This window comes from Triticum dicoccoides, chromosome 6B (genome assembly GCF_002162155.2).
Source record: "Triticum dicoccoides isolate Atlit2015 ecotype Zavitan chromosome 6B, WEW_v2.0, whole genome shotgun sequence".
In the NCBI taxonomy this organism is placed as follows: Eukaryota; Viridiplantae; Streptophyta; class Magnoliopsida; order Poales; family Poaceae; genus Triticum; species Triticum dicoccoides.
The window spans coordinates 638,263,924-638,277,527 of record NC_041391.1 but is presented as its reverse complement, the minus strand read 5'-3'; the positions used below and the strand labels follow the sequence as shown (position 1 = coordinate 638,277,527).

The window sequence follows — 13,604 nt, the reverse complement described above, 5'->3', positions numbered from 1 at the left end:
CCCCCGTAGAATGAGATCAGAACCTAGCCCTCTAATCAAACTATGGGAGGATGCTTTAGCAAGCATTCTTGTCAAGACATCTACAACAAGATTGAAGACCAAGGGTGAAGCAGGGTCCCCTTGCCTTAATCCTTTGTTAGTTACAAAGAAATTGCTCTCCACTCCATTCACTTTAACACCTACAGACCCCATATGAGTGATCTGATGGATCCAATTGATCCAAACAGGACCAAAGTTCCTCTTATGTAGAATTTCCATCAAGAAGTCTAAATTAACCTTGTCAAATGCCTTCTCATAATATAATTTAAGCACCAGACCTGGGTTATCAGAGTGGTAAGTGGAGTGCAAGGCCTCATGGGCTGTCACCACACTTTCCAGAATGAATCTCCCTTTTATGAAGGCCGACTGATTGTTAAAAGTCAGGAAATTCATAATAACATCAAGCCTATTGGTTAGTACTTTGGTGAAGACCTTAAAGATGCAATTCAACAGGCTACTTGGCCTAAACTTTTTCATATTGGTGGCATCTTCCTCTTTTGGAATAAGAGTGATCATGGAAAAGTTGAGGCTGTAAATGTATAAATTACCAGAGTGAAAATCCTTAAACATTGTCATTACATCATTTTTAATGACCTCCCAGAATTCCTGGAGGAATATGAAAGAGAGGCCATCTGGTCCAGGAGCCCCATCAGAGTAGGAACCAAATATGGCCTCTCTCACCTCTTCCTCAGTAAATGGGCTGTCGGTGTCAAAACCGGCGGATCTCGGGTAGGGGGTCCCAAACTGTGCGTCTAGGCGGATGGTAACAGGAGACAAGGGACACGATGTTTTTACCCAGGTTCGGGCCCTCTCGGTGGAGGTAAAACCCTACTCCTGCTTGATTAATATTGATGATATGGGTAGTACAAGAGTTGATCTACCATGAGATCAGAGAGGCTAAACCCTAGAAGCTAGCCTATGGTATGATTGTTGTTCGTCCTACGGACTAAAACTCTCCGGTTAATATAGACACTGGAGAGGGCTAGGGTTACACAGAGTCGGTTACAATGGTAGGAGATCTTCATATCGTATCGCCAAGCTTGCCTTCCACGCCAAGGAAAGTCCCTATCCGGACACGGGACAAAGTCTTCAATCTTGTATCTTCATAGTCCGGGAGTCCGGCCAAAGGTCATAGTCCGGCCATCCGGACACCCCCTAATCCAGGACTCCCTCAGTAGACCCTGAACCAGGCTTCAATGACGACGAGTCCGGCGCACAAATTGTCTTCGGCATTGCAAGGCGGGTTCCTCCTCCGAATACTTCATAGAAGATGTTGAACACAAGGATAGTGTCCGGCTCTGCAAAAATAAGTTACACATACCACCGTAGAGAGAATAATTTCTGCACAAATCTAATCTGCTGACGTATTCTGCAGTGTGTCATCATGCCACGGTCAAGCATTTATTCGAATCGTTTTACTGTTCCACCTCAGCGTGTTTAGCGAGGCGGTTTCCTGGGCACGTCTTGTCGAAGCAGAGATCGTGTCCCCTTATTCCAGGATTCTCATCAATACTGGCATGGGTAACCCAACCGCACCATTAACTGTGGCGCTTGGGGGATAAGCGAGTTTTATTAGGCCGGTGGGGCCTCGTAGTTTCGGCCACCCATATAAGGGGATAAGTTTCTACCCTTTCCATTTACGCCTTCTTCCTCCTTTGCCTATCCGTCCCTGCGCACTCGAGCTCCAACACCCAAGCCCGCACTTCCCACCTCAACCTTCTCCAATCATGTCCGGAGCGGGAGGTAGATGGATGGCCTCCTCCGTCACGAAGGGGCAAATCAAAAAGTTGAGGAAGGCCGGATACTTGTCTGACGACATCGCGCACCGGCTTCCAGATGAGGGGCAACTCATCCCCACCCCTAGGCCCCATGAGAGGGTTGTATTTCTTCCCCATTTCCTCCGCGGACTGGGCTTTCCTCTTCACCCGTTCGTCCGGGTGCTCATGTTCTACTACGGCCTGGACTTCCATGATCTGGCCCCGAACTTCATCCTCAACATCTCGGCGTTTATCGTCGTGTGCGAGGCCTTCCTCCGCATCCAGCCCCACTTTGGCCTATGGCTGAAGATTTTCAGCGTCAAGCCGAAGGTCGTGGGCGGACGCCAAGCGGAGTGCGGAGGCGCCATGGTGGGCAAGATAGCCAATGTTACATGGCTCGAGGGCGCCTTCGTAGAGACCATCAAAGGGTGGCAATCGGGGTGGTTCTATATCACCGAGCCGCGTGACCCTGAATGGGCAGCGGCCCCCGAATTCCAATCTGGCATCCCCACGCGGCTCACATCTTGGAAAGAGACGGGCCTATCATGGGGTAATTCGGCAGAAGTGACCGGACTTCAAACCTGCATCAAGGACCTGATCGGCAGGAAGGTTAAACTTGTCACCGTGGTCCAAGTCATGCTCTTCCGCCGGATTCTCCCGTGTCAACGACGGGCTTTCAATTTGTGGGAGTTCGACCCGGCCCAGCACCAGACTTTGTCCTGGCTCTTCGACACAAAGCACGAGGATGCTTGGAAGGTGCTATTCAAGAGCTCCGAGGTCTCCCCTCCCGTCACCGAGGATCGCGGATTTTGCGCCAAGCGCCAAGCCAGCACGGTGAGCTTAATTTTCCCATTTTGGGGTATTTTGTTTCACATAATTTGACTCTATGCGGGATCTAAACTCCCTCACCTTTGACAGGACTGGCTGAAGAAGTCCGGGCAGGTCAACTGTCCGGCTCCTTTGCCCGAAGACCCAGCGGATGCTCGTCTAACCAAGCTGCTGGTTCCGGGACCTCACGTGGTGCCGGAGAAGAAGGCCAAGAAGAAGACCACGGGGACTCGAAAGAGCTCCCGGTGCTTGGTGGTGTCGGATTCATCGCCCGACAACCCCGAAGCGCCCTCCGCCTCTGAAGACGAGGAGGGGGAAGAAGAAGCCTCTCCCCCTCCGACGGGGGGGAGGAAAGAAAAGGAAGGCCGCCCCAACTGGGGAGGCCGGAGGGTCCAAGAATGGGAAGACCCTTCTGCCGGACTACGCCTCCGATGCCGAAGACGGCGGGGAGGAATGGCCATCCAGGGTCAAGCCCCTGGCAAAATCGTAAGTGTCCGGTTACCCGAACGACTTACGGCGCTCCTCTAGTATTCGATAATTTCTAACGCCGAATTTAATTATGCAGTCCGCCCAGAGCTCAGCTCGGCGATTCGTCGAGCGGCTCCCTGAATTCGTCGGATGTGAACAACACTTCACTTCTAACGGCCTCCTCCCCTCTCCCTGCGGACGACGCCGAGGTGGGGTCCCAAAGGGGACCGAACCAGGAGGAGGTGGTCCTGGAGGCGCCTCAAGGCGACCTCCCGGACTCCAGGCTCAAAGGGGGTAAAGCCCCAGAGGGATCTAAGTCCGGCCCCGGGCCGGACACTGCTCCGGAACCATTAACGGTTCCAGAGTCCGACAGGCGGCGCCTTCATAAGAAGGGCAAGCCTACGACGCCGGCGACCTCCGTCCACCCGGAGGCGCCGGACAATTTGCAGGAGGTGCTTAACGGCGCCTCCATCGATGAGGAACACCGCACTGTTATGAGTGCAGTGATTCAAAAGGTTCAGTCCGCAAAGAGCGGGCTGACAGAAGCCTGTACAAGTCTGTTAACAGTCTTTGAGGTATGCGTTCGAAACATATAAAAATGTTTACCGCATAGACAGTAGCCCCTGATGCTCGGCTCGGTGTTCGGAAAGAAAAGCCGAACTGAGGATCTAAAAAGATATACGCATGAGTCTAACATAAATGTGTCAATATGGGAATGCAGGCTGCGCTGCTGACCTCTGCCGCACTGACTGCGGAGGTCAATGCATTGAAGGAGAGCCTCGATCGGTCCGAGAACAAGCTCGGCCGTGCCAAGAAGCAGGTCGAGGACAAGGAGGGTATGTAGTACCGCATGTAAATGTATATAGAAATACTTGGTTGCAAATAGTGACAGGACCAACGTAAATGTTGTAGGGGGCACGACCGAGGTGGCGACCCTGAAGGAGGCGGTCTCCAAGGCCAAAAATAGTGCGGCCTTGGAGCGCACGGAGTGAGAGAAGCAGGAGGCGCGGGTGGCAGAGGTGCAGCAAGAGCTCCAGGCTCTCGTGGAAAAACACGAGAGTTTGGAGCGTGACTCAAAGACTCAAGAGTCCGAGCTCGCCTTGGCTCTTGAGAGTGCCAAAACCGCTAAGGCTGAAGCCCAGAAGGCCCTCCAGGAGATCGAGGCGATGAAGAAGATAGCGGCGGGTAAGGCATTCTTTATGCAAAGCAAGAATATAAAAGTAAATTATCTGTTACTTACCCGGATCCGGAGCTCTCCAGGAGCGTTCGTCGATCTGCCAAGTAGTGTGTCTGATGCTGCCGCGTTCTACCGAGCCGAGGAGGGGAGCTTGACGGAAAAGGTGTTCTGGTGTCAGTATGCTGAGGCCGAACATCCGGTGCCCCTGAGCGACCAGCTGAAGCAGCTGGTCGAGCTCCACAAGGTGGCCGAACAGGCCATGAAGGGCCTAATAGTTTGGCTGTGGCCTGGAGAGGCCATGCCTGGGAGCTACTTTGGTCTGGTGCGGCGGCTGGTGAACGTGTGTCCATGGATTGAAGTCATCAAGCGCTCCGTCTGTATTGAAGGTGCCCGTCGGGCCCTTGCCCGTGCTAAAGTGCACTGGGGCAAGCTGGACGCGGAGAAGCTTTTGATGGACACGCCACCGCCGGGCAAGGAGTATCGCACGCCCGAGATGTATTATAAGGGCGTCCTGAAGGGTGCCCGCCTTATAGCGGATGAGTGCTCCAAATATGTAATTTTTTAGTAGACTCGCATTTGTTATCCTGTGCATTGAAAACTTTGTTCATATGCGCTGAGCAACGCTTCTTAATTTAAAATATTACCTTCTATGCGGCCGTTTATTAAATCTGAGAGATGCAAGTCGTTAGCTTCTACCCCCGTGCCACGAGTGTTGGGGTGTTCGGGATAAACCTGAGCGCTCTTGTTCCCATTCTTGGGTCCATCTACGGAGGCGCTCAGCACAACGAACAAGGCCATCGGACTTATAATGCTTTATCACTCTCACTTAGCCATAGAATTCTATAATTTTAAATTTTGGCGAAGCCCGTAGTATTCGGAAGACCGAGTTTGGGGCGCTATCCACGCCTAGGCCAGATGAATCCGGCTCCTCGCTTGAAGCGGCATAAGTCTTTAGGCACTCGAAAAACCTCGCGAACAGCGACCGGTCTCTCGCACTATCATGACGGTCAGTTTTAGCTTTCTCTACTGAGGTGTTAACCCAGCTCAACTGGGACACAATCGCAGTAGTTCTCCCAGTGCTACCTTAGCCAACAGTGCGGAATGTAAGGTACCAAAACATGGGAGCCGGGCAAACCCAACTATTGACCCAAGACATGACTCGGAGCCGATGCATATAGTGCTATAAGTTTGGGGTGCCGCACTCATGAGAGTGTTCGGTCTTCTCACACCATATTATGGGGTGCTTAAGCCCCTGGTGTATTGGCCGTACCGAAGTGTACGGTTGCATAATGTCATGACTGAACATATTTGTATAAAAATAGATGAATACAACAATAGATAAGAGCTATGTATTGTTTATTAAAAAGAGCTGCTATGAAAGCAGAACGATACAAATAGTGCGATAAGCAAGGGATGGGATTATTTGACATGTCCCCCTCCAGGGGCAAGTTGCGTGAATTTAAGTAAAACGGGTATTTAGCTCGTTATAGAGACCACCTGGACATTCGACGCGGCTTGTTCTCTCCCTGGCTGTTGCATCGTGTGTTCGGCGAGTGTATTGCCGGACAGGCCTTCCAAATAGTTGGGTCCTGAAAGTATATGAAAAGAAAAGGAAACGGCAGAGTAGGGAGCCCCTAAGTGTGGTTGAGCCGCATTCTGGGCGTGCCGTAGTTGTGCCCCTCCCCTTATGCCCATGGTATTTTCAAAGCGTAGTTATGTACGTGTGGTACCGATAGCACCATCTGGCGAGGGCTGGGGTTGGGGCCGCACTGCTATGCTTGCTCGGAACGTGCCAGCCAACTTTGTTGGAGGTTGCTTCGGGCGCGCTTGACGTTGTCCGAACGTTTAACACCCGGATTGGGGAGTTGCCTTGAGAGGCTGCTCTGCACTTCCGCCGCCAGGGCCGCTGTGTGCTCCTCCGTTCGGAGAGAGCGTTCAGTGTTTCCATTTACCGTAATGAATCCGCGAGGACCTAACATCTTGAGCTTGAGATATGTGTAGTGCGGCACTGCATTAAATTTTGCAAATGCGGTTCGTCCGAGAAGGGCGTGATGGCCACTGCGGAATGGGACTATGTCAAAGATTAACTCGTCGCTTCGGAAATTATCCGGGGATCCGAAGACCACTTCGAGTGTAACCGAGCCTGTACAGCTAGCTTCTACACCTGGTATGACGCCTTTAAAGGTTGTCTTTGTGGGTTTAATCCTTGACGGCTCTATACCCATTTTTTGCACTGTATCCTGATAAAGCAGGTTCAGGCTGCTGCCGCCGTCCATGAGGACTCTAGTGAGGTGAAATCCGTCAATGATTGGGTCTAGGACCAACGCGGCGAATCCGCCGTGACTGATGCTAGTGGGGTGGTCCCTTCGATCAAAAGTGATCGGGCAGGAGGACCATGGGTTGAACTTTGGGGCGACTGGCTCCAACGCATAGACGTCCATGAGGGCACGCTTCCGCTCCCTTTTGGGGATGTGGGTTGCGTATATCATGTTCACCGTCCGCACTTGCGGGGGGAAGCCCTTCTGTCCTCTGTTGTTCGGCGGCCGGGGCTCCTCCTCGTCATCGCTACGCAGCCCCTTGTCTCTGGTTTCGGCACTTAACTTGCCTGCCTGCTTGAACACCCAACAATCCCTGTTGGTGTGGTTGGCTGGTTGTTCGGGGGTGCCGTGTATCTGGCATGAGAGATCGAGTATCCGGTCTAAACTGGATGGGACCGAAGGGTTTCTTTTGAATGGCTTCTTCCGCTGACCGGGTTTAGAGCCTATGAATCCGGCATTGACTGCCATATCCTCGGTATTGTCGTCATTAATGCGGTGCTTGTGCTTGTTGCGACGTGACCTGTCATTGTTGTCCTTGGTGTCCGAATTGCCAGGGCTCTTGGTTATGTTATTGCTACGAGCTAGCCAGCTGTCTTCGCCCGCGCAGAAGCGGGTCATGAGTGTCGTGAGGGCTGCCATAGATTTCGGATTTTCCTGTCCTAAGTGCCGGGCAAGCCATTCGTCTCAGATGTTGTGCCTGAAGGCTGCAAGGGCCTCGACGTCTGGACAGTCGACTATTTGATTTTTCTTGGTTAGGAACCGTGTCCAGAATTGTCTGGCCGATTCCTCTGGCTGCTGGATTATGTGGCTTAGGTCGTCGGCGTCTAGTGGTCGCACATAAGTTCCCTAGAAGTTATCGAGGAATGCGGATTCCGGGTCCTCCCAGCAACTAATTGACTCTGCTGACAGGCTGTTAAGCCAATGTCGAGCTGGTCCTTTAAGTTTAAGCGGGAGGTATTTGATGGCGTGTAGATCATCACCACGGGCCATGTGGATATGAAGGAGATACTCCTCGATCCATACCGCGGGATCAATTGTGCCATCGTATGATTCGATGTTTACGGGTTTAAAACCCTCGGGGATTTGATGATCCATTACTTCGTTTGTGAAGCACAGTGGGTGTGCGGCGCCCCTGTACTGGGCTATGTCGCGACGTAGCTCGGATGAGCTTTGTCTGTTGTATTCGGCCTGACCGTATTTATCATATCCGGCGTGACGGTTATCGTCCAAGGATGTGGGGTGCGCACGCGATCCGTAGATCGATCTTGTTTGCCTTGCCTTATCCTCCAATATGTCTCGCAGGTCTGTTGCGTTTCCCCGAGCTCTGGTATTTTTAGAGCGGTGCTGGGGTGCGGCTTGGATTGAGGGCCGAAAGGCCTCTCTGTCGCGGCCACGGGGTGGCCGATCAGGCGCGTCATACGCTGGTGATGTAGGTTTATTTGCTTCCTCCTCTAGTTGGGGTAGCAGCCTGCGCTTTGGGTAACTCTTGGAGGGGCGTTTCGAGTTTATACTCTTCGGCCGCCAGGACTTCGGTCCATCTGTCGGCTAGCAGGTCTTGGTCAGCTCTAAGCTGCTGCTGTTTTTTCTTGAGGTTGCTTGCCGTGGCCATAAGCCTGCGTTTGAAACGCTCTTGTTCGACGGGATCCTCTGGCATGACGAATTCATCGTCGCTGAGGCTTGCCTCGTCTTCGAAGGGAGGCATATAATTGTCGTCCTCGACCTCTTTGTCTGCCGCTCTCTCATGAGGGCTGGCTCCTTCGTCCTCCCATGCTGAATCCTGCTGGAGGGGGTTATTTTCGTCACTGTTCGGGGTGTTGACGTCTCCGGTGCCGGATTCACCGTTCTTGCTTTGGCGGGATTTAGAGCGGTACCGTTGACGTCGGCGCTTGGGTTGCTTCTTGGAGGGGTCATCCTCTGCTTTTTCATCACCATCCCCTGCTTTGGGGGTGTCCACCATGTATATGTCGTATGACGAGGTGGCCTTCCAGTGCCCTATAGGTGCTGGTTCTTGGTTGTCTCCTTCATCGGCGTCCATACCATCGATGTCTTCGGACTCGAAGTCGAGCATGTCGGTTATATCATCGACAGTGGCTACAAAGTGGGTGGTGGGTGGGTTTCAAATTTCCTCGTCGTCCGCATCCAAACCCTGCTGACCATAGTCCGACCAGGGCTCTCCTGACAAAGAGAGAGACTTTAGTGAATCAAAGATATCGCCAAAGGGCGAGTGCTGAAAGACGTCCGCGGCGGTGAACTCCATGATCGGAGCCCAATCGGGTTCATTCGGAAGGGGTGCGGAATATTCGGAGTCCGGAACGGAGTCCGGCACCTCGGAGTCATGGGCCCTGCAAAGGACTAGGCTGGTATTCGGCTCTATCGCCATAGAGATTGTGGCTCCTAGGGCGGCGTCCAGCCGTTCGTCCCTGACTAGCGCAGTCGGCTCCGAGCTAATGGTCGGAGCGGACACCTGAGCGGCACTCTGGGCGCTGTCCGGCGGCAGAGCTAGATCATGCCCATCAAGACAGTGTGGCACGCTCGGCCATGGCTCGAATCCATCGAAGATCAAGTCCCCGCGGATGTCGGCCGTGTAGTTTAAGCTTCCAACCCTGACCTGATGGCCAGGGGCGTAGCTTCCAATCTGCTCCAGATGGCCAAGCGAGTTGGCCCGCAGTGCGAAGCCGTCGAATACGAAGATCTGTCCGGGGAGAAAAGTCTCACCCTGAACCGCGTCGTGGTTGACGATCAAAGAAGCCATCGGGCCTAAAGGTGACGACATAGAGTAACTCTCAATGAAAGCACCAATGTCGGTGTCAAAACCGGCGGATCTCGGGTAGGGGGTCCCGAACTGTGTGCTAGGCGGATGGTAACAGGAGACAAGGGACACGATGTTTTTACCCATGTTCGGGCCCTCTCGATGGAGGTAAAACCCTACTCCTGCTTGATTAATATTGATGATATGGGTAGTACAAGAGTTGATCTACCACGATATCAGAGAGGCTAAACCCTAGAAGCTAGCCTATGGTATGATTATTGTTCATCCTACAGACTAAATCTCTCCGGTTTATATAGACACCGGAGAGGGCTAGGGTTACACAGAGTCGGTTACAATAGGAGGATATCTTCATATCGTATCGCCAAGCTTGCCTTCCACGCCAAGGAAAGTCCCGATCCGGACACGGGACGAAGTCTTCAATCTTGTATCTTCATAGTCCGGGAGTCCGGCCAAAGGTCATAGTCCGGCCATCCGGACACCCCCTAATCCAGGACTCCCTCATGGGGCTTGGAGAGCTTCATTTTTGTCATCAGAGATTTTCTCATCTGGGGAGAAGAAATCCTGACTTAGAGTGAAGCCGTGTCTATCTCTTTTTTAAACAATTCTTTATAGAAATCGGCAGCTATTTTCAACATGTCATTGATGTCAGTTGTGGTGCCATCTAGGCCATCTAGAGCATGAATCAGGGTCTTCCTTCTCCTCTGATTAGCTACAACATTAAAGTATTTAGTGTTCCTATCTCCCTCCAGGATTTGTTTATCTCTGGATCTCTATCTAGCCTTTGTTTCTTCTTTCAGCCAAATGGCATGAAGTTCCTTAAGGATGTTTTGCATCCTGTCATTCTCCACATTAGACAGATGTGCAGTTTTAGATCTGATGTCTAACATATCAAATTCTGTAGTAAGCTCATTCTTCTTCTTTCTAATACTAGCCTCTAAGTTTTTACTCCAGCCTCTAGAAAATCTTCTAAACCTTCTTTCCTTTTCCTGCCACACATCTATAGGTTTAGTCATCTTAACTGGAGCAGCCCAGTTTTTTGTAGCTAGCTCTTTAAAATCTTGGTGTAAGAGCCACCATTTTTCAAACTTATAGCTAGATGCTCTAGGTGAGCTTCCCATGCCTGAATCCCAGAGCAAAGGGGTATGATCACTACCTGTTCTAGGGAGAGCTTGGGATGTACTCAAGGAAAAAATAGCATCTAGTTCTGTGGTACAAAAGATCCTATAAATAGTAGACATGACAGGATCCCCCTGGTTATTAGCCCAGGTGATTTTCCTACCTGACATCCTAATCTCTAATAAGCTCCAAATTTCTACCCAAGCATTAAACTTGTCAGCCCAATGGTGGTTTATATTACCATTGTTTTTGTCTTGCTGGTATCTAACCAAATTAAAGTCCCCCCCTATTAGAGTGGGAAGATGGTCATCTACAAATAAGCTATGCAACTCTGAGATAAAGTCATCTTTTCCCTCATCATATGGGGAACCATATACAGCCACTACTCTAATGCAGACATCACTAGTTTTAACTTTAAGATTACAAGATACTGAAAAATTGAGGGAGCTCCATTACAGGATATCAAATATGTCTACATCTACTCCAACTAACACACCTCCTGCTGGTCCCACAGCAGGGAGGTGGTGCCACTGGAAGTTTTTACTACCACTAATAGATTTCAGGAATGAAGTAGAGAGCTCTTCTTTCTTAGTTTCTTGAAAAGAAACTATGCTAGCATTTGTTTTATTGAGAGTATCAACTATACATGGGTTTTTTCCAAGCTTAGTGATCCCTCTAACATTCCAGAAAAGACAGTTCATCTAAAAAGGACTTTCATGGGGTGCTTGCCCCGCCCATGTTTAGAGATTTTGGTCCAGATCTCACTCTGATCTTCTATACTAGAGAAGACCCCTTTCAACCCCACAGGTGTACTAGGAGACTCAATTATACTATCTGGACATTCCAACCCTGCAGGTCTGTCCATGTCCTGATCTACATTCATACCATTTTCCTTACTAGTGTTGTTCACCATTCCATTTTCTCCTTGCTTGAGCCCCTCGGGCTCTTGAGCAGGATGGTGCTTGGTTACTATGCTAGCATAGGAAGTTTTTGGTTCAACAATCTCTATGCCCACTTTCTTAGCTACAGAAATGAATACTGAGTCATTAAAATTATCAAAAGGATTGGTTTTAATAGTACCTTTGAAGTTTCCTTTAGGCTCTTCAAGATTTTGCACTTTTTTGGATTCCATAGCTATTTCCAGCATTGTCCTGTCTCCAACATCCACCCCGGTGCTTCTCCTTTGTGCCTGAACAGGGCCCCATGTCTGAGGAGGGGCCTATTTTGGCCCTGCTGGAAGGCTTGGACTGAAGACCACTTCATCTTGATCCTCATCTTCTTGCATCACACTGGTTTGATCATCAAGCATGAAGATGATGTATTCCTCCTCATATTCCCCACCTTCCATGTCTTGCAGCAGTTTGAAGCTCTCATCTAAAGAGATAGGATCTTGCAGCTGGTGTAGATAACTTAACACATTTTGCCTAACTTGTTGTGAAGCATCTGAGTTGACACTGCTTCCTTTGTTTGAGTTGGAAGGGGTTTTAGGAGCTGAATTGGAGCCTCCAACTCCACTCCCATTATTGGTGTTGCCCTGAGCTTCTTTTGTTTTATTGTTGTTGTTATCATCATCCAGCAGGTCTTCATCCTCTCCCTCCTCCACTGGTGGTTCTACTACAATCTTGATCTTGTACAATTTATCTCCTATCCCAAAAATTCTCTCAGAAAGGATTTTGGTGAAGTCGTTACATCTGATCTTGATTCTCACCACCTCAAAGAAGGATTTGAAGTTCCCTTGCCAATCAACATCCACTAGTTCACCTAGGACTGAGGCAAACTGCTCTAGTACTGACCACTCACCCCAGCTAGGTGCAACTCCTCTCAGGTGGAGCCACACAGTTTGTAGTTCTGCATGGAATTCCATCTCTCCTTTCCACTCCTCCACATTGACTGGCACTCCTTCATCCAGGCAGCCCAAAGTTGGGGTATCCAGCCTCTGCGGTAACTGGGATATGTGGTGGAAACTTAACTAGGAAGGTCCAGTTGTCAAGCATCCTAATGTGCCATGGCCAGTTGGTCTTGTAGATTGCAGAGAAGCTGTGTGCTAGCTCCTCTTTGGTAACCTGTCCAGCTTCAACATAAACTATACCAACATTCCTCCTATTTCCAACATGCTGCTCATTTACATCAGGGGCATCCACTTTAAAGAATCCCAGGCCTGATGCTGCACTCCCAACATAATTGGCATTGTTCCTTGGTTTCTTTCTAACTGGGCATTCATCAACCTTGTGTGTCACCATTTTGCAAATAAAGCAAGAGGGGGGATTGGGGCACTGAGCCTTGTGATGCCCAGGCTCCCCACAGGTATAGCAGGTAACATCACTATACTCAGCTTCTGCATCTTTGGCCTTGCTAGCAATCTTGCCCTTGTTCTGTGGCTTGTTCTTCTTCTCCTGCTAAGGATAGCTGCTATTCCCTTTGTTAGCTTCACTACTTTTCTGTCCTGCAATCTGCTGTCCTTGATGGCCCTAGTTCTGCATCTGATTTGTAGATGGCCCTTGGAATTGTTGGCCTTGAGCCTGTTGTGCTTGTTGCCCTCCAACCATTCCATGCATCTGGACCTGCCCCCAGTTCCTAGGCACCCCCCATTGATTCATCATAGGCGGCTGCAGGAAGGGGCCAGGGAACCATGGGGGTGGAGGACCTTGCAGACCAAAACCGAAGGGGATTTGTTGCTGTGGTCGCCCAAACCGTGGATCAAATTGCTGCGGACACTGATTTTGACCAAAATCCCCTCTCTGGTTCTGGTCGGGCTGGATCTGACTCTGGTGGCTATCAACACCTCTCCGGATCCTAGCTGCATCATGCTTTCCGCGGCTCCAACCCCGGCCCTGAGCCTCGGCCATCTCTACTATGTCAGAGAAATTGGGTAGATCTCCCTCCCACGCACTTTCTGAGATGATGAACTGTTTCACTGGTGGGTGGTGGCGGACTGGATCTTCGGCGGGTGGCAGTATGCAACGGTGAAATTGCGGCTGAGGAGGTGGGATTTCTCGATCCAGACCAGGACGGAGGGGGCTTTAGTGTTTGGAATCAATCCACACCCCCCCCAGCTGCCCGTGGTACGCTTTGATGGTGTCCTATTCCTCCTCACGTGGCTGCTCTAGCTCAGCGCATTGGGTCGGTCTTGA

General features: G+C 50.6%; 1 pseudogene; it reads right to left on the bottom strand.

Moving 5' to 3' along the window:
* Positions 1-11,620, bottom strand: part of LOC119321363 — a 35,566-nt pseudogene extending 23,946 nt beyond the window's left edge.
* Between the last annotated feature and the right edge of the window lie 1,984 nt (positions 11,621-13,604).